The 22,359-nt window shown below is 42.7% G+C and overlaps 1 pseudogene; it reads right to left on the bottom strand.

The window, feature by feature from the left end:
* Positions 1 to 12,322: 12,322 nt before the first annotated feature.
* Positions 12,323 to 15,315, bottom strand: LOC112618443 (annotated as a pseudogene).
* Positions 15,316 to 22,359: the final 7,044 nt, after the last annotated feature.

Raw genomic sequence — 22,359 nt, 5'->3', positions numbered from 1 at the left:
CTTAGACTCCCACACAATAATAATGGAAGACTTTAACACCCCACTGTCAATGTTAGACAGATCAAGGAGACAGAAAATTAACAAGGATATTCAGGACTTGAACTCAGCTCTGGACCAAGCAGACCTAATATACAGCTACAGAACTCTCCACACCAAATCAACAGAATACACATTCTTCTCAGCACCACATAGAACTTATTCTAAAATCGACCACATAATTGGAAGTAAAACGCTCCTCAAATGCAAAAGAACAGAAATCATAACAAAGTTTCTCAGACCATATTGCAATCAAATTAGAACTGAGGATTAAGAACTCACTCAAAGGTGTTCGCAGCCGCCGCCGCGCCGCCATGCTGCCCTCACTCTCCAAGGCCAGCGCCGCCTCTGGCTCGCAGAGCTCCAGCTGAAGGATAAGGGAGGTAAGTAAGGAGGTCTCTATACCAGGGCTCCTACAAAGCGGACTGCCTGCAAATGGACCGGTAAAGCAGCCAGGAAGTAACTGGCTACAAAAACCGCTGGCAAGAGTACGCCCTCTACTGGAGGGGTGAGGAAACCTCATCGTTACAGGCCTGGTAGTGTGGCACTCCGGGAAATCAGACATTACCAGAAGTCTACGGAACTTCTGATTCGCACACTTCGCCTCCCGCGTCTGGTGCGAGAAATTGCTCAGGACTTGAAAACAGATCTGGGCTTCCAGAGTGCAGCTTTCCGCGCTTTGCAGGAGGCAAGTGAGGCCTATCTGGTTGGCCTTTTTGAAGACAGCAATCTGTGTGCTATCCATGCCAATCGTGTAACGATTATGCCAAAAGACATCCAGCTAGCAGGCCACATAAATGGAAAACGTGCCTAAGAATCCACTACGATGGGAAACATTTAATTCTCAAAAAGAAAACAATTATCTTCTTCCTGTTATTGGTAGTTCTGAAGGTTAGATCTTTTTCCATGGGGTAAAAAGATACTGAAGCATATGATTGTAAGTGGAAAAATAGGGGACAGAAATCAGGTAATGGTGGTTTTTCAATTTTCATTTGTGTGTAAATTTTTAATATAAATGTGGAGATGTAAAGCATTAATGCAAGTTAAAATGTTTCAGTGAACACGTTTCAGTGGTTCAATTTTATAATAATTATGAACAAATCTGTTAAATTTTTCTAGACAATGCCAGCATTAGCATTTTTTTAAAACAAGTAAATTTCTTAGTGACAGCAACTAAATGGTATTTGCAGCATTTTTATCATACAGTAGATTCCATCCATTTACTATATTTTTCTGAGTTGTCTTATGCAAGTACATGTTTGTTTGTTTTCCTTTTTTTTTTTTTTTTTTTGGAGATGGAGTCTTGCTCTATCGCCCAGGCTGGAGTACAGTGGCAAGATCTTGGCTCACTGCAACCTCCACCTCCTGGGTTCAAGCGATTCTCCTGCCTCAGCCTCCTAAGTAGCTGGGACTAAAGGCATGTGCCACCACACCGGCTAATTTTTTGTATTTTTAGTACAAATGGAGTTTCACCGTGTTAGCCAGGATGATCTCCATCTCCTGACCTCATGATCCGCCTGCCTCAGCCTCCCAAAGTGGTTGGATTACAGGCCTGAGCCACTGTACCCAGGCAAGTACATGTTTTTAATGTTGTCTATCTGCTGTGCTGTTCCTGGAAGTATGCTATTAAAATATATTAAACTATAAAAAAAAGAAATTTATTCAAAACCGCACAACTACATGGAAACTGAACAACCTTCTCCTGAATGACTGCTGGGTAAATAACAAAATTAAGGCAGAAATAAATAAGTTCTTTGAAATCAATGAGAACAAAGACACAACATACCAGAATCTCTAGGACACAGCAAAAGCAGTGTTTAGAGGGAAATTTATAGCACTAAAAGCCCACAGGAGAAAGTGGGAAAGATCTAAAATCAACACCCTAACACCACAATTAAAAGAACTAGACAAGCAAGAACAAACAAATTCAAAAGCTAGGAGAAGACAAGAAATAACTAAGATCAGAGCAGAACTGAAGGAGATAGAGACACAAAAAAGCCCTTCAAAAAATCAATGAATCCTTGAGCTGGTTTTTTGAAAAGATCAACAAAATAGACCACTAGCCAGACTAATAATGGAGAAAATAGAGAAGAATCAAATAGACACATAAAAAATGATAAAGGGGATATCACCACTGATCCCACAAAAATGCAAACTACCATCAGAGAATACTATAAACACCTCTAGGCAAATAAACAAGAAAATTTAGAAGAAATGGATAAATTCCCAGACACATACACCCTCCCAAGACTAAACCAGGAAGAAGTCAAATTCCTGAATACACCAGTAAATTGAGGCAGTAATTAATAGCCTACCAACCAAAAAAAGTCCAGGACTAGACAGATTCACAGCCGAATTCTACCAGAGGTACAAAGAGGAGCTGGTACCATTCCTTCTGAAACTATTCCAAACAATAGAAAAAGAGGGACTCCTCTCTAACTCATTTTATGAGGTCAGGATCATCCTGATATCAAAACATAGCAGAGACACAACAAGAAAAGAAAACTTGAAGCCAATATCCTTGATGAATATCAATACCATAATCCTCAATAAAATACTGGCAAACCAAATCTAGCAGCACATCAAAAAGCTTATCCAGCATGATCAAGTCGGCTTCATCCCTGGGATGCAACGCTGGTTCGACATATGCAAATCAATAAACGTAATCCATCACATAAACAGAACCAATGACAAAAATCACATGATTATCTCAATAAATGCTGAAAAGGCCTTCAATAAACTTCAACACCCCTTCATGCTAAAAACTCTCAATTAAGTAGGTACTGATGGAACATATTTCAAAATAATAAAAGCTATTTATGACAAACCCACAGCCAATATCATACTGAATGGGCAAAAGCTGGACGTATTCCCTTTGAAAATCAACACAAGACGAGGATGCCTGCTCTCCCCACTCCTATTCAATATAGTGTTGGAAGTTCTGGCCAGGACACTCAGGCAAGAGAAAGAAAAAAGGGTATTCAAATAGAAAGAGAGGAAGTCAAATTGTCTCTGTTTGCAGATGATATGATTGTATATTTATAAAACCCCAAAAACGCATCTCAGCCCAAAATCTCCTTAAGCTGATTAGCAACTTCAGCAAAGTCTCAAGATACAAAATCAATGTGCAAAAATCACAAGCATTCCTATACACCAATAACAGACAGAGAGCCAAATCATGAGTGAACTTCCATTTACAATTGCTACAAAGAGAATAAAATACCTAGGGATGTGAAGGACCACTTCAAGGAGAACTACAAACCACTATTCAAGGAAATAAGAGAGGACACAAACAAATGGAAAAACATTCCATGTTCATGGATAGGAAGAGTCAATATCATGAAAATGGCCATACTGCCCAAAGTAATTTATAGATTCAATGCTATTCCCATCAAGCTACCATTGACTTTCTTCACAGAATTGGAAAAAAACTACTTTAAAGTTCATATAGAACCAAAAAAAGAGCCCACATAGCTAAGATAATTCTGAGCAAAAAGAACAAAGCTAGAGGCATCACGCTACCTAACTTCAAACTATACTACAAGGCTACAGTAACCAAAACAGCATGGTACTGGTACCAAAACAGATACATAAACCAATGGAACAGAACAGAGGCCTCAGAAATAACACCACACATCTGCAATCACCTGATCTTTGACAAACCTCACAAAAACAAGCAATGGGGAAAGGATTCCCTATTTAATAAATGGTGTTGGCCGGGCGCGGTGGCTCAAGCCTGTAATCCCAGCACTTTGGGAGGCCGAGGCGGGTGGATCACGAGGTCAGGAGATCGAGACCATCCTGGCTAACATGGTGAAACCCCGTCTCTACTAAAAATACAAAAAACTAGCCGGGCGTGGTGGCGGGCGCCTGTAGTCCCAGCTACTCGGAGGCTGAGGCAGGAGAATGGCGTGAACCTGAGAGGCGGAGCTTGCAGTGAGCCGAGATCGCGCCACTGCACTCCAGCCTGGGTGACACAGCGCGAGACTCTGTCTCAAAAAAAATAAATAAATAAAAAATAAAAAATAAATGGTGTTGGGAAAACTGGCTAGCCATATGCAGAAAACTGAAACTGGACCCCTTCCTTATACCTTATACAAAAATTAACTCAAGATAGATTAAAGATTTTAACGTAAGACCTAAAACCATAAAAGCCCTAGAAGAAAACCTAGGCAATACCATTCAGGACATTGGCGTGGGCAAAGACTTCACGACTAAAACACCAAAAGCAATGGCAACAAAAGCAAAGATTGACATATGGGATCTAATTAAACTAAAGAATTTCTGCACAGCAAAAGAAACTATCATCAGTGTGAATAGGCAACCTACAGAATGGGAGAAAATTTTCGCAATCTATCCATCTGGCAAAGGGCTAATATCCAGAATCTACAAGGAACTTAAACAAATTTACAAGAAAAAAACAACCAATCAAAAAGTGGGCAAAGGATATAAACAGACCATTCTCAAAAGAAGACATTTATGCAGCCAACAAATATATGAAAAAAAGCTCATCATCACTGGTCATTAGAGAAATGCAAATCAAAACCACAATGAGATACCATCTCATGCCTGTTAGAATGGTGATCATTAAAAAGTCAGGAAACAACAGATGCTGGAGAGGATGTGGAGAAATAGGAACGCTTTTACACTGTTGGTGGGGGTGTAGATTAGTTCAACCATTGTGGAAGACAGTGTGGTGATTCCTCAAGGATCTAGAACCAGAAATACCATTTGACCCAGCAATTCCATTACTGGATATATACCCAAAGGATAAGAAATCATTATACTATAAAGACACATGCAAACGTATGTTTATTGCAGCACTATTTACAATAGCAAAGACTTGGAACCAACCCAAATGCCCAGCAATGATAGACTGGATAAAGAAAATATGGCACATATGCACCATACTATGCAGCCATAAAAAAGAATGAGTTCATAGCCTTTGCAGGGACATGGATGAAGCTGGAAACCATCATTCTCAGCAAACTAACACAGAAACAGAAAACCAAACACTGCATGTTCTTACTCATAAGTGGGAATTGAACAATGAGAACACATGGATACAGGGAAGAGAACATCACACAAGGGGGACTGTCGGGGTGGGGGGGCAACGGGATGGATAGCATTAGGAGAAATATCTAATGTAGATGATGGGTTGATGGATGCTGCAAACCACCGTGGCACATGTATACCTATGTAACAAACCTGCACTTTCTGCACATGTATCCCAGAACTTAAAGTATTATAAAATAAAAATAAATAAACCTATGAGTTAATAGTAAAATGGGTAACACTTCCCAGAAAATAAAACACAATGGTTATAAAAAATACAAAAAATAAAGCCGGCACAGTGGCTCACACCTGTAATCCCAGCACTTTGGGAGGCCGAGGTGGGCAGATCACCTGAGGTTGGGAGTTCAAGACCAGCCTGACCAACATGGAGAAACCCCGCTCTACTAAAAATACAAAATTAGCCGGGCATGGTGGCGCATGCCTGTATCCCAGTTACTTGGGAGGCTGAGGCAGGAGAATCGCTTGAACCCGGGAGGCTGAGGTTGCAGTGAGCCAAGATCACACCACTGCACTCCAGCCAAGGCGACAGAGCAAGACTCTGTCTCAAAAAAAAAGAAAAGAAAAAACAAACAAACAAACAAACAAATATATATATATATAATGAAAATAAAAATAATAAAATAAATAAAAATTGGCTGGAAATGGTGGCTCACGCCTGTAATCCCAGCACTTTGGGAGGCCAAGGCAGGCGGATCACCTGAGGTCAGGAGTTGGAGACCAGTCTGGCAAACATGGTGAAACCCCGTCTTTACTAAAAATATTAAAATTAGCTGGGAATGCTGGTGGGTGCCTGTAATCCCAACTACTCGGGAGGCTGAGGCAGGAGAATTGCTTGAATCCAGGAGACAGAAGTTGCAATGAGCCGACAGGGTGCCACTGCCCTCCAGCCAGGGTGACAGAGTGAGACTCCGTCTCAAAAAAAAAAAAAAAAAAAAATTAGCTGTGTGTGGTGTCTCACACCTATAGTCCAGCTACTCAAGAGGCTAAGGTCGGAGGATCACCTGAGCCTGGGGAGGTTGAGGCTGCAGTGAGCAGTGATCGTGCCACTGTACTCCAGCCTGGGCAACAGAGCAAGACCCTGTCTCAAATCAACAACAAAAATTTTTAGAAGACGAGTCGGGTGTGGTGGCTAACGCTGTAATCCTAACACTTTTGGAGACTGAGGCGTGTGGGTCACTTGAAGCCAGGAGTTTGAGAGCAGCCTGGCCAATATGGCAAAATCCTGTCTCTACTACAAATAGGAAAATTAACCAGATGTGGTGGCACGTACCTGTAATCCCTGCTACTTGGTTGAGGCTGAGGCATGAGAATCACTTGAGCCCAGGAGGCAGAGGTTGCAGTGAACCAAGACTGCGCCACTGCACTCTAGCCTGGGTGACAGAGTGGGACCCTGTCTCAAAAAAAAAAAAAAAAAAGAGTCCTGACTGAAAATGTTTGAACAGCCTAAAGCTAATGATCTTTAACCATCTGGGCAGGAGAGGAAAACAAAGTAAATATGTTTGTCTTGAGCTTAAAAGTTGAAATGCCCCATCTCAATGGATTGGGAGGAAAAAGAGAAGGTCGCCGTGATTCTTCCCCATTCATTAAAAATCATCAAAAGTAAAAATGTGAGGAATAGAACATTAAACATCTCCTAAAAGTCTTTTAAGGAAACAAGGAAAACTGAAATAATTTCCTATCAACATTAAATTTATTGTTGCCTTCAAGTTTTCTGAGTCCAGGAGATGACGTCCACTTTATATTAAACTGCTCTGCTATGAACTAAATTGTGTCCCCTCAAAATCCATGTGTTGAGGCCCTCACCACCAGTGTGATCCCATTTGGAGATGGGGATTTGGAGACATAATCAGGTTTACATGGGGCAAGGAGTGTAGGTCCTCATGATGGGAGAGATGCCCTTACAAGAAGCAACAGAGATTTTCCTTTTTCTCCCTCTCAACCATGTGAGAACATAGAAAGTGTCCATTTGTAAGTCAGTAAGAGGGCCCTCACCAGGAACTGAATCTGCCAACACCTTGATATTGGACTTCTCAGCGTCCAGAACTGTGAGAAATAAATGTCTGTTGTTTACACCACTCAGTCTATGACATTTTGTTATAGCAGCCCAAACTTAGACAAGCCCTCTGCTTCTCTCTCTTACACAGACACACACACACACACTCTCTCTCTCTCTCTCTCTCATACAGATGTCAAATTTTCCAAGAATTGTTTAGCTGGAGCAGTTGGGCATATGACACTCTATAAGGTTACACAGGCTGGTGAAGTTTGTCCTTGGATGATCTGTGGAATAGTATGAATACCATCAGCAGTAGCCCAGTAAGAACATAATAACAAGCTGATGTCTAGAAATGATGATGCTGAGAAAAACAAAAACTTAAAGTACCTGTGTAACCGGCTTATACAGGAGCCAACAAAAGCAGCTTCTGGAAGCTATCCTTGGCAAAACGAGCTACTCTTGCCCTGACATTTGCCCAGGGGAACCAACGGAAAGAAAAAAACAAAAGATATAGATTACAACTCCAAAAAGAAAAATTAAAAGCCAAAACAGGAACTAACTGTAACTCTTTAAGAAAGAAGAAAAATTCATATTATCTTCCTCCGCCACCAGGGCCACACTGAGAATTAAAGGTGCCCCCAAGAAAATTGTATTGGTTAGCATTCTAGGGAAGGGGTGGCTGAGAAACCAAGCAGGGCCACTAGAAACTGTAAGCACGGAGCTTGTGGAGGCCTGAAAGACGGTGCCAGGGCTGCCGCTGTCTCTCAGGCACCTATTTCTGCTCTTCCCTTAACAAAGTAACAAAGACAGAGGGAAGCCCAAACGCTTCATTTCTGGAAAAAGAATAAGGAAAGGATCTAACAATATTCTCTCCCCCTTTTTAAAACTTCTGCTAAGAATGTGCAGAAACAGGCCAGGCATGGTGGCTCACGCCGTAATCCTAGCACTTTGGAAGGCCAAAGCAGATGGATTGCCTGAGCTCCGGAGTTCGAGACCAGTCTGGGCAACACAGCAAAATCCTGTCTCTACTAAAATACAAAAAATTAGCTCGGCATGGTGGTGCATGATTGTAATCCCAGCTACTAGGGAGGCTGAGACAGGAGAATCACTTGAAGCCAGGAGGCAGAGGTTGCAGTGAGCCGAGATCACGCCACTGCACTCCAGCCTGGGCAACAGAGTGAGACTCCATCTCAAAAAAAAAAAAAAAAAAAAGAATGTACAGAAACATCAGCTCCAGTTTCTCTAGTTCAGCCTATAGTAGGATTGCCTGCTACAGTAACTAGGTAATGTACTGGGTTCAATAGTGTCCACCCAGTCTGGCACAGTGGCATATGCCTGTAGTCCCACCTATCAGGAGGCTTAGACAGGAGGATGGCTTGAGCCCAGGAGTTCAAGGCTGCAGTGCACCATGATCATACCACTATAGTCCAGACTGGGCAACATAGTAAGACCCCATCCCTAAAATAATAATGACAATAATAGTGTCTCCCCAAAATTCATGTCCATCATGAATCTCAGCATGTGACCTTTTTTGGAAGTAGGATTTTTGTAGATGTAATTAGTTAAGATGACATCATGCTGGAGTAGGGTAGTCCATAAGCCAATGACTGGTGTCCTTTTAAGAAGGCCCTGTAAAGACACAGAGACACACAGACCCACGGGGAGAATGCTTCGTGAAGATAATGACAGAGATAGGAGTGATGCATCTATAAGCCAAGGAACTCCAAGAATTGCCTGCAACCACCGGAAGCTAGAAGAGAGGCATGGAACAGATCCTTTTCAAAGCCCCCAGGAGGAGCCACCCCTGCCAACATCTTGACTTCAGACTTCTAACCTCCAAAACTGTGAGAGAATAAATTTCTGTTGCTTTAAGTTGCTGAGCTTGTAGTAATTTCTTACGGCAGTCCAAAGAAAGTAATGCAAGCCGGGCATGGTGGCTCATGCCTGTAATCCCAGCACTTTGGGAGGCCCAGAAAGGCGGATCACCTGAGGTCGGGAGTTCGAGACCAGTCTGACCAACATGGTGAAACCCCATCTCTATTAAAAATACAAAGTTAGCCGGGCGTGGTGGCACATGCCTGTATTTCCAGCTGCTCGGGAGGCTGAGGCAGGAGAATCGCTTGAACAAGGGAGGCGGAGGTTGCGGTGAGCTGAGATCGCACCATTGCACTCCAGCCTAGGCAACAAGAGTGAAACTCGGTCTCAAAAAAAGTTACATCAACAATCCCATATTTGGCCGGGGCAGCAGCTCACGTTTATAATCCCAGCACTTTGGCAGGCCAAGGTGGGCAGATCACTTGAAGTCAGGATTTTCAGACCAGCCTGACCAATATGGTGAAACCCCATCTCTACTAAAAACACAAAAATAACCAGGTGTGTTGGCAAGCACCTGTAATCGCAGCTACTCAGGAGGCTGAAGCAGGAGGATCACTTGAGCGTGGGAGGTAGAGGTTGCAATGAGCCAAGATCATGCCACTGCACTCCAGCCTGGGCAACAAAGCAAGACTCTGTCTCAAAAAAAAAAAAAAAAAAAAATCCGATATTTACTATAAATTGCAAAGTAAATCTTTGCTAGTGCTTTTACTTCTTTCCAGGCTCTTCTGGGCCACTGAAATTCTCTTTGCTATGTGCTTTTTAAGTTTCCTGATAATAGGGTTTTATTTTTTTAACAGTCCCTATCCCGACACACACTTAGTTTTCCCAGTGAAAAACTAAATCTAATATCTCTGTTTTGATCAATCATTAATACCTTATAACTAAATGATCTGACAAAGACAGCAGGAGAGAAAAAGGTGTCAACCCATTTTCTAGGGACACTCAATTGATCCCTGAGTTATTTTGTGTTTAAAATGGTATCAATGAAGTTATCTTTGACCAAGATTTTCCTCCTCATTTCTCCAGAGAGGTCAAACATAAAATCTGGTCTAGAAAATCAATATGGAGGAGAAAGCAGAACCATTAAAATTCACTTAACAGAGTCAAGAGTACACAGGAGTCGTTCATCCAAAATATGTGTGAATCTAGTCTCTGCTCTCCAGGAGTTAATCGTGGCCTGTGCTTCAAATCTAGTTTTTACAGCAAAATTCCCTAGGGTCCTTTTAAAAAATATGGATTTCTAAGTTTTACTCTTAAAGGTTTTTGTTCATGAGGTTTTTCTGTAGATGACAGGAATCTGAATTTTGTTTTCAGAGTATGCCATGACATGATATTCATGACACATGGAAAAATTTAAAAAGCAGGTAGGAGAAAAATATGTATATTGTGGGCCAGGCCGGGTGACTCACACCTGTAATCCCAGCACTTTGGGAGGCAAAGGTGGGCGGATCACGAAGTCAGGAGATCAATACCATCCTGGCCAGCATGGTGAAACCCTGTCTCTACTAAAAATACAAAAAAAATAGCTCAGTGTGGTGGCACGTGCCTATAACCCCAGCTATTTGGGAGACTGAGGCAGGAGAATCACTTGAACCTGGGAGGCGGAGATTGCAGTGAGCCAAGATCACGCCACTGCACTCCAGCCTGGGTAACAGGGCAAGACTCTATCTCAAAAAAAATATATATATATATATATATATGTGTGTGTGTGTATATATATATATATATATGCAAGAATATTTAAAGTAACTTATAATAGCCCACACCAGAAGTTAATCCAATGTACATCTATATTTGGGTAGAAAAATAAATATTAGTTACTTTGGATGATAGTATTTACTGAAAACACACCTCATATTACCTTCTGGGCTGCTGCGTATATTAAGATAATTTTAACCGAATTGTGATTAAAAGGTGTTTTCACATGTAAAAGTTCATGGAGCACTTAAGGTTGGTACACTTTATTGTGCATATTATATGACAATAAAAAATTTTTAAATGAACCAAAAAATATGATCGTATGTGTGTATGTGTGTGTGTGTGTGTATAAGCCTTCTTCTGGACTTTTTCGTGTTCCTTAGTAAAACAGGAGCCTGCCAGCCTGTAGCCAAGAGAGCAGTAGCCAGAGGATTCTCCCTGACCACATCCAGTTCTTACCTCTAGGTGGAATTAGAGGACCAGCTACAACCCAAACCCTCCCTGGGCACGTCCAGAGTCTACATCAACCTTTCCTTCCTACCTGCCACTGGTGATCAAGAGAAGAAAAGCAGAAAGACTGGGAAGCAGTCACTACTTCCAGCACTGGCCCAAATACAAATGTTTACCCAGAAAATAAAAGCTTTAAAGGATCCCATAAAGTCACTGCTTATATTAATTATGTTATACAACAGAGTAATTTCAACCACCTCTCATCTGTCTCTACTCTAGGCCTGATAATACCCCTCTCGGGGAATGTCTGACCTAAAAGTGTAGAGTGGAGGCAAAAAGTAAGGAAGATGCACCCCTTTAATGCTTCCATTATATGTTCCCTATACACAATCGATCAAAGATCACATTCCCTTATTAGTGGAACAGGAAGGTTCTACACATAGCACAGTCTTCCCAATTCTTGTTTCTGCTTTCTCCCAGTCTTTTGTAATTTTTTTTGAAATGGGTTCTTACTGTGTTGCCCAGGCTGGAGTGCAGTGGATCTCAGCTCACTATAACCTCCACCTCCCGGGCTCAAGTCATCCTCCAGCCTCAGCCTCCCAAGTATCTGGGACCACAGGCACACCAACATGCCCAGCTAATTTTTGTATTTTTGGTAGTGACGGGGTTTCCCCATGTTTCTCAGGTTTGTCTTGAACTCCTGAGCTCAAACGATTCAGTGCACCTAGTCATCTTTTGCAGTTTTTAACAGATGTATTATTTTTTCTGTTTCGTGGCTTGTCTTCTCTTTTTTTTTTTTAATAATAAACTAATTCTGGCCAGGCGAGGTGGCTCACCCCTGTAATCTCATCACTTTGGAAGGCCAAAGCAGGAGGATCACTTGAGTCCAGGAGTTCAAGACCACACTAGGCAACACACTGAGACACTGTCTCTACAAAAAATTTTAAAAATTAAAAACATTAACCAGGCATGGTGGCACGCCCCTGTAATCCCAGCTACTCAGGAGGCTGAGGTGAGAGGATCATTTAAGCCTGGGAAGTCGAGGCTGCAGTGAACTGTGAGTACACCACTACACTCCAGCATGGATGACCCTGTCTCCAAAAAATAAATAAATAAAACTAATTGTAATTGCACTTTATATGACAAGTATTGTATCTTTAAGCCTACTAAATTTCTGATTTAAAAAAATTATTAAACAGTACTAAAAGCATAGTCATATTTGTTAAATTTCATATTGATAAGAACTGGTTTTGAATTCATATAAACATCTGCAATTGGCCAGTGTAAACAAAGATGATAGCTGATGGTAATGGACCTTAATTAAACAGCCATCACTGTAATCCCATACTATTCCTTCCACTTTACCTACTCTGCGGCTTTCAAACCAGGACAACAGATCATTGTGCTTCAATGGAGGCAGGTTTCTTTTTTTTTTTTTTTTGAGTCGGTGTCTCGCTCTGTCACCCAGGCTGTAGTGTAGTAGTGCAACTCTGCTCTCTGCAGCCTCTGCCTCCTGGGTTCAAGCGATTCTCCTGGCTTAGCTTCCTGAGTAGCTGGTATTACAAGAGCCTGCTACCATGCTCAGCTAATTTTTGTATTTTTAGTGGAGACGGAGTTTCGCCATGTTGGCCAGGCTGGTCTCGAACTCCTGACCTCAAGTGATCCTCTGACCTCAGCCTTCCAAAGTGCTGGGATTACAAGCATGAGCCACCACACCCGGCCCAATGTAGGCAGGTTTCTTATTTGAAATGGTCCATGTGGTCTAACATATTGTGGATGCTTCTTCCTTCCTAACCCATATGGGTTTCCATTGATATTTGTTCCTATAAGCTGCAATATTTGTTCCAAGAGACCTGATAGTGGCACTACACTAATTTCCAAAAGCCTAGGATCCTCAGGATGATGCTTTAGTACCAGAGCAATTGCAAATTCATAATTAACCACAGAGGAATGCCAGTAATGCTATTTGTAATTTTTCTCTTCTGGTGCCCAACCAGGAATGTGTCCATGTTTCATCATGGACCAGATTCCTATTTAATTTTTCTGTTTCCTTTGCTGCTATCCAGCACTCTGGAGTAGCTTTGAAGTACTCCTCAACATTCCAAGAAAATTCTTTGAAGTTTTCTTTTGAATGTAGAAAATTTTAAAATCTTTTTTTTTTTTTTTTTTTTTTTTGGTGAGACGAAGTCTCGCTCTGTCGCCCAGGCTGGAGTGCAGTGGCCGGATCTCAGCTCACTGCAAGCTCCGCCTCCCGGGTTCCCGCCATTCTCCTGCCTCAGCCTCCCGAGTAGCTGGGACTACAGGCGCCCACAACCGCGCCCGGCTAATTTTTTTGTATTTTTAGTAGAGACGAGGTTTCACCGTGGTCTCGATCTCCTGACCTTGTGATCCGCCCGCCTCGGCCTCCCAAAGTGCTGGGATTACAGGCGTGAGCCACCGCGCCCGGCCAGAAAATTTTAAAATCTTTTAACAGGTTGTTTGTTAGGTTTTCTATCTAATCAAGCCCAAAGGTATCTCTGTAAGTAGCAACATAACAACATGTTCCATCCACTTTTTCTGTTGTAATTGCACTGTATATACCTCCATCTAATGCCTCATGACTTACAGTTTTCGTTGCCAAAATGTTAAATGACTGATGTTGCCTTTCCGTGGAGGGTTCCATTTTCCCCTCCCTAGAAACACACAGCATTTCCGCTCCTCGGAGCCGAGGCGCCTAGTGGTGAGCCCAGCAGGCGGTGCAAGAGGAGAGCGCAGCAGGCGGTGCAAGAGGAGAGCGCATTTCTGAGCAGCGCCAAGCACAGGCGGGAAGAAAGACCTGCGTAAGTAAGCACGGGGTTCAGGCTGCTCACACCACGTGCCCAGCGAAAGCTGCAGCCCGCGCCCCCAAAACCTTACTTCCATTTTTTTTTTTTTTCTTTCTAAACTTCTTCCTTCAGGATTATGATGAAAAGGGAGAGGAATATGGGAATAGAGGCTGGGCGCGGTAGCTCACGCCTGTAATCCCAACACTTTCGGAGGCCGAAGCGGCCAGATCACTTGAGGTCAGGAGTTGGAGACCAGCCTGGCCAATATGGCAAAACCCCGTTGGGCATGGTGGCACACGACTGTAATCCCAGCACTTTGGGAGTTCGAGGCGGGCGGATCACTTGAGGCCAGGAGTTTGGGACCAGCCTGACCAACATGGTGAAACCCCGTCTCCATTAAAAATACAAAAATTAGCCCTGTGTGGTGGCATGTGCCTGTAGCCCCAGCTACTAAGGAGGCTGAAGCAGGAGAATCGCCTGAACCTGGGAGGCGGAGCTTGCAGTGAGCTGAGATCGCGCCACTGCACTCCAGCCAGGGCGACAGAGTAAGACTCCATCTCAAAAAGAAAAAGAAAAAAAAAAAAATATGGAAATAGTAGAGATACCAGAATAGCTCCTGAAAATTGTCAAAATATTGTCCCAGTAACAACTTTAAACGGGTAAATTGTTGAATAATTAAGGTTTATAGCTCTGCCATTCTTAGACAGCATAATCAAATAATTTGGTCATTTGCAAGAAAAATGATGGCAATAAATCCTTGGAAATGAAGATTGGAAATGGGGCTTAGAAACAAGGCCACCCATCCTGCTTTGTTTCCTCATGTAATGTCCGCGTCATAACTTGGCAAGGAGAGTCTGGAAATAATTTTTATTTTCTAACGGGAATATGGTCTTTAGGTTTTCCAAGACAGTGCATCTATCTATCTATCTATCTATCTATCTATCTATCTATCTATCTATTTATTTTCGAGATGGAGTTTCGCTCCTGTTGCCCAGGCTGGAGTGCAATGGCGAGATCTCGGCTCACTGCAACCTCCACCTCCCGGGTTCAAGCGATTCTCCTGCCTCAGCCTCCAGAGTACCTGGGATTACAGGCGTGCCACCACGCCTGGCTAATTTTTTGTGTTTTTAGTAGAAACCGGGTTTCACCATGTTAACCAGGCTGGTCTCGAATTCCTGACCTCACGTGATCCGCCCGCCTGGGCCTCCCAAAGTGCGGGGATTACAGGCCTGAGCCACTGTGCCCAGCTGACAGTGCATCTAAGAACAAGCTCTGGAAGTAGACGTGGGTTGAGTCCAGAGTGGAGGAACGTTCACTACCCTCCTCTTTCTTGACAATTGCCTCTTTTTTTAACTTGTGTGAACACCAACCTTTAGGCATTCTAGTTACTTCTGCATTAACTTCCTCTCTCCTCAGATTGGCTCCCCACAGTCATTTCCTCAAGAACACCACTTTACTTCCACTAGCTATGGTCCTTAGTTCCAGCTTTCCTTTTTTATGTTAAAAAGAGGCCTTTAGGCCCCGGGGCGTTGGTGCATGCCTGTAATCCCAGTACTTTTGGCGGCCGGCCGAGGCGAATTGATCACCTGAGGTCAGGAGTTCGAGACCAGCCTGACTAACATGGAGAAACCCAGTCTCTATTAAATACAAAAAATTAGTCAGGCGTGCTGGTGGGCGCCTGTAGTCCCAGCTACTGGTGAGGCTGAGGCAGGAGAATCGCTTGAATCCATGGAGGTAGAGATTGCAGTGAGCCGAGATTGCGCCATTGCACTCCAGCCTTGGTAACAAGAGTGAAACTCCATCCAAAAAAAAAGCACTGGTAGAGACAACTTATTTTATTGTCTAGGTATTTCCTACCAGTACAGTGGACAGATTATGTAGTAAAGATGAACCAAACCCTAAGTGTTTACTAGCTGGATAGCTGTGGGGAAGCTGTTTAACTTCTCTAAACCTCAGTTAACTCATCTTTTTAAAAATTAAGATTAAGATTTATATTGATTTAGGCCGGATGCAGTGGCTCACGCCTGTAATCCCAGCACTTTGGGAGCCCAAGGCGGGCGGATCACGAGGTCAGGAGATCGAGACCATCCTGGCTAACACAGTGAAACCCCGTCTCTACTAAAAATACAAAAACTTAGCCGGGTGTGGTGGCGGGCGCCTGTAGTCCCAGCTACTCAGGAGGCTGAGGCAGGAGAATGGCCTGAACCTGGGAGGCGGAGCTTGCAGTCAGCAGAGATCGTGCCACTGCACTCCAGCCTGGGCGACAGGCTGAGTCTCAAAAAAAAAAAAAAAAGATTTATATTGATTTAAATTTAGATTTAGATTTAAGATTAGGATTACTAGAAGACTTTATGTCATTGAACCTTTGTAACCACCCGCTGAAAGATATATGATTATTAATTCCATTTTACAAGTAAGGAAACGGGTGAGAGGATAAGTGATCTGTCCAAAAGTCACTCAGCTGCCAAGTGGCAGAGCTGAGATTTGAACTGGCATATGGACCCTGAGTATAAACTTTTTATCACTCTGCTCTATTGTCTCACATACTTGTTGACTTAATATTAACTATTACTGCTTGGGAATTTAGGGTAGTGAACAGATTATAACTAAAATCATATTCTAAAGATGAACCCGAGCCGCACACAGTGACTCATGCCTGTAATCCCAGCATTTTGGGAGGCCGAGGCAGGCACATCACTTGAGGCCAGGAGTTCGAGGCCAGCCTGGCCAACATGGCGAAATCCCATTTGTATTAAAAATACAAAAATCAGCCAAGCGTGGTGGTGTGCACCTGTAATCCCAGCTACTCAGGAGACTGAGGCACGAGAATCGCTTGAACCAGAGAGATAGAGATTGCAGTGAGCTGGGATCACCACTGCACTCCAGCCTGAGTGACAAAGCAAGACCTTGTCCAAAAAAAAAAAAAAGTAAAGGCTATCCCAAATCCGATAAAGCTTCCTTAAAAATAAATAAATAAATAAATAGATAAATAAATAAATAAATAATGTGCCTGTGCCTGTGCCTGTGTTTACATAGAAAGAAAACTAGTGGTTAGCCCTCATTGACAGAAAAAACTTGATTGAGGCCGGGTGCTGTGGCTCTCACCTGTAATTCCAGCACTTTGGGAGGCTGAGGCAGGTGGATCACCTGAGGTCAGGAGTTCGAGACCAGCCTGGCCAACGTGGTGAAACCCCGTCTCTACTAAAAATACAAAAATTAGCCAGCCGCGGTGGCACATGCCTGTAATCCCAGCTACTCGGAAGGCTGAGCAGGAGAATCACTTGAGCCTGGGAGGCGGAGGTTGCAGTGAGCCGAGATTGTGCTATTGCACTCCAGCATGAGCGACAGAGGGAGACTCTGTCTCAAGAAAAAAGAAAAAAATTGATTGATCGTTATGAGAGTAGTTAACTCATTGATTTATTCATTTAACAAATATTTGAGGGCTACAGAATAAATATCTAACTATGTATGAGACAAAATGTCATGGTTTTATCTCTGTACCTTTTTACACATTCTTCCCTTTACCTGGCATGTCAACACACACACGTACACATAAACACACATACACAAACACACACATGCACACACACATATACATACACATACGCACACGCATACACCCACACACCCCCCGCTCCACGATCTGGTCAGCGCCCCCACACTTTGTCCTCACTCTGGTAGAAAGCAGCTACTCCTCAGTCTGCTCTGGGTTCCCATCTTCTGCACACGTCTTTGATTCCCCAGTTAAACTCACAGAGGAATAAAGGAACAAAGGAAGAACATTTAAAAAGGAGAATGAAAAGAAAAAGAGATGCACGTGGAGAGGTGCCAAAGGAAAGAAACCAAAAACAGAATTTAAAAAGTAGAGAAGAAAACAGAGAATTAAAATAAAGAATGAAATAGATAAGACCAAGCAGCAGTTTAATAGTACTTTTTAACACATGAAGGACCTTCACCTGGAGAGTAATAATAGGCTTTTCTCCTTAGGGGATTATAAGGAAGGAAATCATTCTCAGTGAAAGTGGCAGAGACAGAGTCAGCGAGCTTTACTGGGTACTTACCATAGGCGGGGCATGATTTCTACTATCAAGGGGCTTACAATTTAATGAAAAAGACAGCTGTGCATAGAAAAAAATGACTAATAATCAATTTAATGGAACAGATTACAAGAGCAATGAATTCAGAGGAGAGGGAGATCTCTGAATTCATGAGCTGGGATAAAAAGAAAACACTTTACTGAATAGATAAAAATGGGAGTTGCTATCAATGAAAGACAGAATGGACTCGGGCAAAGAGAAGAACATGAGAGAATGGCACAAAACATGATTGGCAAGTCTGAAAAATGAATTTTCAGTAGCTCCTTACGAAACCCAATTTTTCCGCTTGCCCACTACAACCTGCACCAGCCTAGGCAAATCTCTCCTCTCTAATTTTTTTTCTCCTCTTTCATTTAGACAATTTTTTTTTTTTTTTTAGTTGTTTGAGACGAAGTCTTGCTGTGTTTCCCAGGCTAGAGTGCAGTGGCACCATCTCAGTTCAGTGCAATCTCCGCCTCCTGGAAACAGAAAAACATTTCACAAATTACCATAAATTGTCATTAATATGTAGAAAAACTCATGCCTGCAACCTTTCTAAAATAGAAATGACTTCAGCAGCTCTGTTTCGTTTTGTTTTTTTTTGAGACAGTGTCTTGCTCTGTCACCCAGGCTGGAGTGCAGTGGTGTAATCTCAGTTCAGTGCAATCTCCGTCTCCTGGGTTCAAGTGATTTTCCTGTCTCAGCCTCTGGAATAGCTGGGATTACAGGCTCCTGCCACCATGTCCGGCTAATTTTTGTAGTTTTAGTAGAGACATGGTTTTGCCATGTTGGCCAAGCCGGTCTCTAACTCCTGACCTCAGGTGATCTGCCTGCCTCGGCCTCCAGAAGTGCTGGGATTACAGGAGTGAGCCACCACACCCAGCCTCAGTTGGACAATTTTATCAACACTCTGTTTTGCTATCAATACACAAAAACAAAACTACTTCTGTTCTAGCTATGTTCTCATTTCTCTTCTTTTTCTTTCTTTTTTTTTTTTTTTTTTTTTCTCAGATGGAGACTCACTCTGTTACCAGGCTGGAGTGCAGTGGAACGACCTTGGCTCACTGCAACGTCCACTTCCTGTGTTCAAGCAATTCTCCCGCCTCAGCCTCTCGAGTAGCTGGGACTACAGGTGTAAGCCACCATGCCCAGCTAATTTTTGTTTTTTAGTAGAGATGGGGTTTCACCATGTTGGCCAGGATGGTCTCGATCTCTTGACCTTGTGATCCGCCCCCCAACCCTTCGGCCTCCCAAAGTGCTGGGATTACAGGCGTAAACCACCGTGCCCAGCCTTCTTTTTTAAAAACACAGGAAAATTCTGGCTGGGGGCAATGGCTTGCGCCTATAATCCCAGCACTTTGGGAGGTCAAGGCAGGCAGATCACAAGGTCAGCAGTTCAAGACCAGCCTGGTCAATATGGTGAAACCCCGTCTCTACTAAAAATACAAAAACAATTAGTTGGGCGTAGTAGCAGTTTTTTGTAGTCCCAGCTACTCGGGAGGCTGAGGCAGGAGAATCGCTTGAACCCAGGAGGCGGAGGTTGCAGTGAGCCGAGATCGTGTCATTGCACTCCAGCCTGGGTGACAGAGCGAGACTCTGTCTTCAGAAAAAATAAAAATAAAATAAATAAACAAATAAAAAACAGGAAAATTCTTTGAAATAATTATCTATACTCCCAGTCTGCTATTCCTCCCCTAGAATTCTCTTTAGATCCCACTACAATCAGGCCAGCCCCACAGCAAACACCAAACTGCACCTATCAGGTCTTCAGTAACATCCATATGGCTAAATTCACTAGTCAATCCTCAGCCATCATATTTGACCTTTTCGAAGCATTTGACTAACCTGATGCCTCTCCCCTTCTTGAAATGCTTTCTGTCCTAGCTTTCAGGATACCTAACTCCTTTGGTTTTTTGGTTTTTTTCTGATGTTTTGTTTTGTTTTGTTTTGAGAGAAGGTCTCACAGTGTCTCCTAGGCTCAAGTACAAGGGCTGGATCATGGCTCACTGCAGCCTTGAACTCACGTGCTTTATCAATTCTCCCATCTCAGCCTCCCAGGTAGATGGGATTACAAGCACACACCATCTCACCTGGATAATGTTTTTGTATTTTCTGTAGAGATGGGGTTTCACCATGTGAATTTCACCAGTTCATGCCCAGAGTCATCTTAAACTCCAGAGCTCAAGCAATTCGCCAGCCTCAGCCTCCCAGAGTGCTGAGATTAGGGGTGTGAGCCACTGTGCCCGCCTCCTCCTTTGTTTTCACTCCTTTGGTGATCTCATGCTATCTCATGGCTTTAAATACCATCTACATGCATTCTTGTGCTTTTATTAAAAGGAAGATGTAAGTAAAATAAATTGGTCAAGATATTCCTAATATTTCCTCACATTCACAGGTTGGATTTTCTGAATTACTTTTCAACTCAGTATTACTGATGCCCAAGCTTTTCCACCAACTTTGTCCATTATACCATCAGAGCAAAAGAACACTGTGATCTCTGGGGACTTATCTCATCTCACTATAAAGTGTCAGTATAAGATTTCTAATCCACAACCAGGATTTATAGTCTTTCTCAAATGTTCCTGAAATGACCCATTGGTTGCAATGCTGAGGAGTTGCAGTTTCCCAGTCATTCCACCAGGAATAATAATGTGGGACTCTCGGCCAGGCGCGGTGGCTCACGCCTGTAATCCCAGCACTTTGGGAGGCCAAGGCAGGCGGATCACCTAAAGTTGGGAGTTTGAGACCAGCCTGACCAACATGGAGAAACCCTGTCTCTACTAAAAATACAAAAAAATTAGCAAAGCGTGATGGCACAGGTATGTAATCCCAGCTATTTGGGATGCTGAGGCAGAAGAATCACTTCAACCCGGGAGGCAGAGGTTGCAGTGAGCCGAGATTGCGCCATTGCACTCCAGCCTGGGCAACAACAGCGAAACAAGTCCTAACAATGTAGGACTCTCATACCTGGGCAACGGCAACTAGTCACATCTACCCAGCTGACAATTAACGTAAGATGCCCTAGACGGTAAGATCGTTCATATATGATGCCCTAGACACATCCCAATTTCAGAAATGTTAAATGTGTGTCTCAACACTGATAACATATGGTAATAAACATCACTTTTCTTCTGGTATGGATGCACCGAAACTTTCCCTGCAAAGTTCTGTGACACACAGAATCTTTTACTGCTCCATAGCATGGAAAGATTTGATTTGGAGCAACTAGTGTGGAGGCTGCTATCAGAGGTTAATAAAAGAAAACTGATAGAAGCTAGAGTCCTGCTCAGGCTGGGTCACGTGCAGAGAAAATGTCACAAAGAAGAGGGTATCCCTCTTCTGTGTCAATTTGGTTTTGCTTGACCGCTTGCAAATAAAGGATTTTGTGAGTTTTTCAGTTTGGTTGTTTTTGTTTTTGTTTTTTTTTGCTAGACTAAGTTGGGATAAATGACTTGGATAGAGAAACTTAAAGATTCACAGTTTAATACATTTGTGTTAAAAAAAAAAAAAAGAAGAAGAAGAAAACTCACATTTGATATCAATATTTAACATTTATTGAGTTCCTTAGTTCTTATAACAGTTTATGAAATACAGTATAAAAGATAATTCTATAATCCTCAGGAAAAATTGTTGACTTTCAACCCCAGCATGAAAAGAAGGAGCTTCCTGTTGAATAAGCCAATTCACAGTCTTAGAAATCCTATTAAAATAGCTGAATATTATGCTCGAATCTCTTAGACTCCTTTGGTACAAGACAAGGATTAGAAACTTGGCTATAGAGGAATGTTTTAGACTTGTGCATCATTAAATTTACTCCTAAATTTGAGATGGCTGGAGTTTCCCCCGTGTAAGAAAACATTGTGATTTTTTTTTTCTCTTCTGGCATTACAGCAATGTTAAAATAATAAAGAAAAAAAAACCTTAAATAAATTTATCCAAAAAATAAATGTCTCAGTATTCAGGGGAAGGGAAGAAACTAAAAGGGGTTAAGCATCAGCACTACACTAGGCTGTTGATGGGGATCATCTTATTTAATTCTCACCGCGTATTTATGAGGTGAGGATTTTTGGAAACCAAGACTTGGGAAGCCAAAGTAAGATCATGAGGCTAGGCCAGGCGCGGTGGCTCACGCCTATAATCCCAGCATTTTGGGAGGCCAAGGTGGGCAGATCACCTGAGGTCAGGATTCAAGACCAGCCTGCCCAACATGGCAAAACCCCGTCTCTACTAAAACTACAAAAAATTAGCCAGCCAGATATGGTGGCGCGCACCTGTAATCCCAGCTACTCCGGAGGCTGAGGCAGAAGAATCACTTGAACCCAGGAGGTGGAGGTTGCAGTGAGCCAAG

The sequence above is a fragment of the Theropithecus gelada genome, chromosome 2, assembly GCF_003255815.1.
Source record: "Theropithecus gelada isolate Dixy chromosome 2, Tgel_1.0, whole genome shotgun sequence".
Taxonomy (NCBI): Eukaryota; Metazoa; Chordata; class Mammalia; order Primates; family Cercopithecidae; genus Theropithecus; species Theropithecus gelada.
The sequence above is the reverse complement of the archived record's forward strand: the minus strand, read 5'-3'. Positions and strand labels throughout refer to the sequence as shown.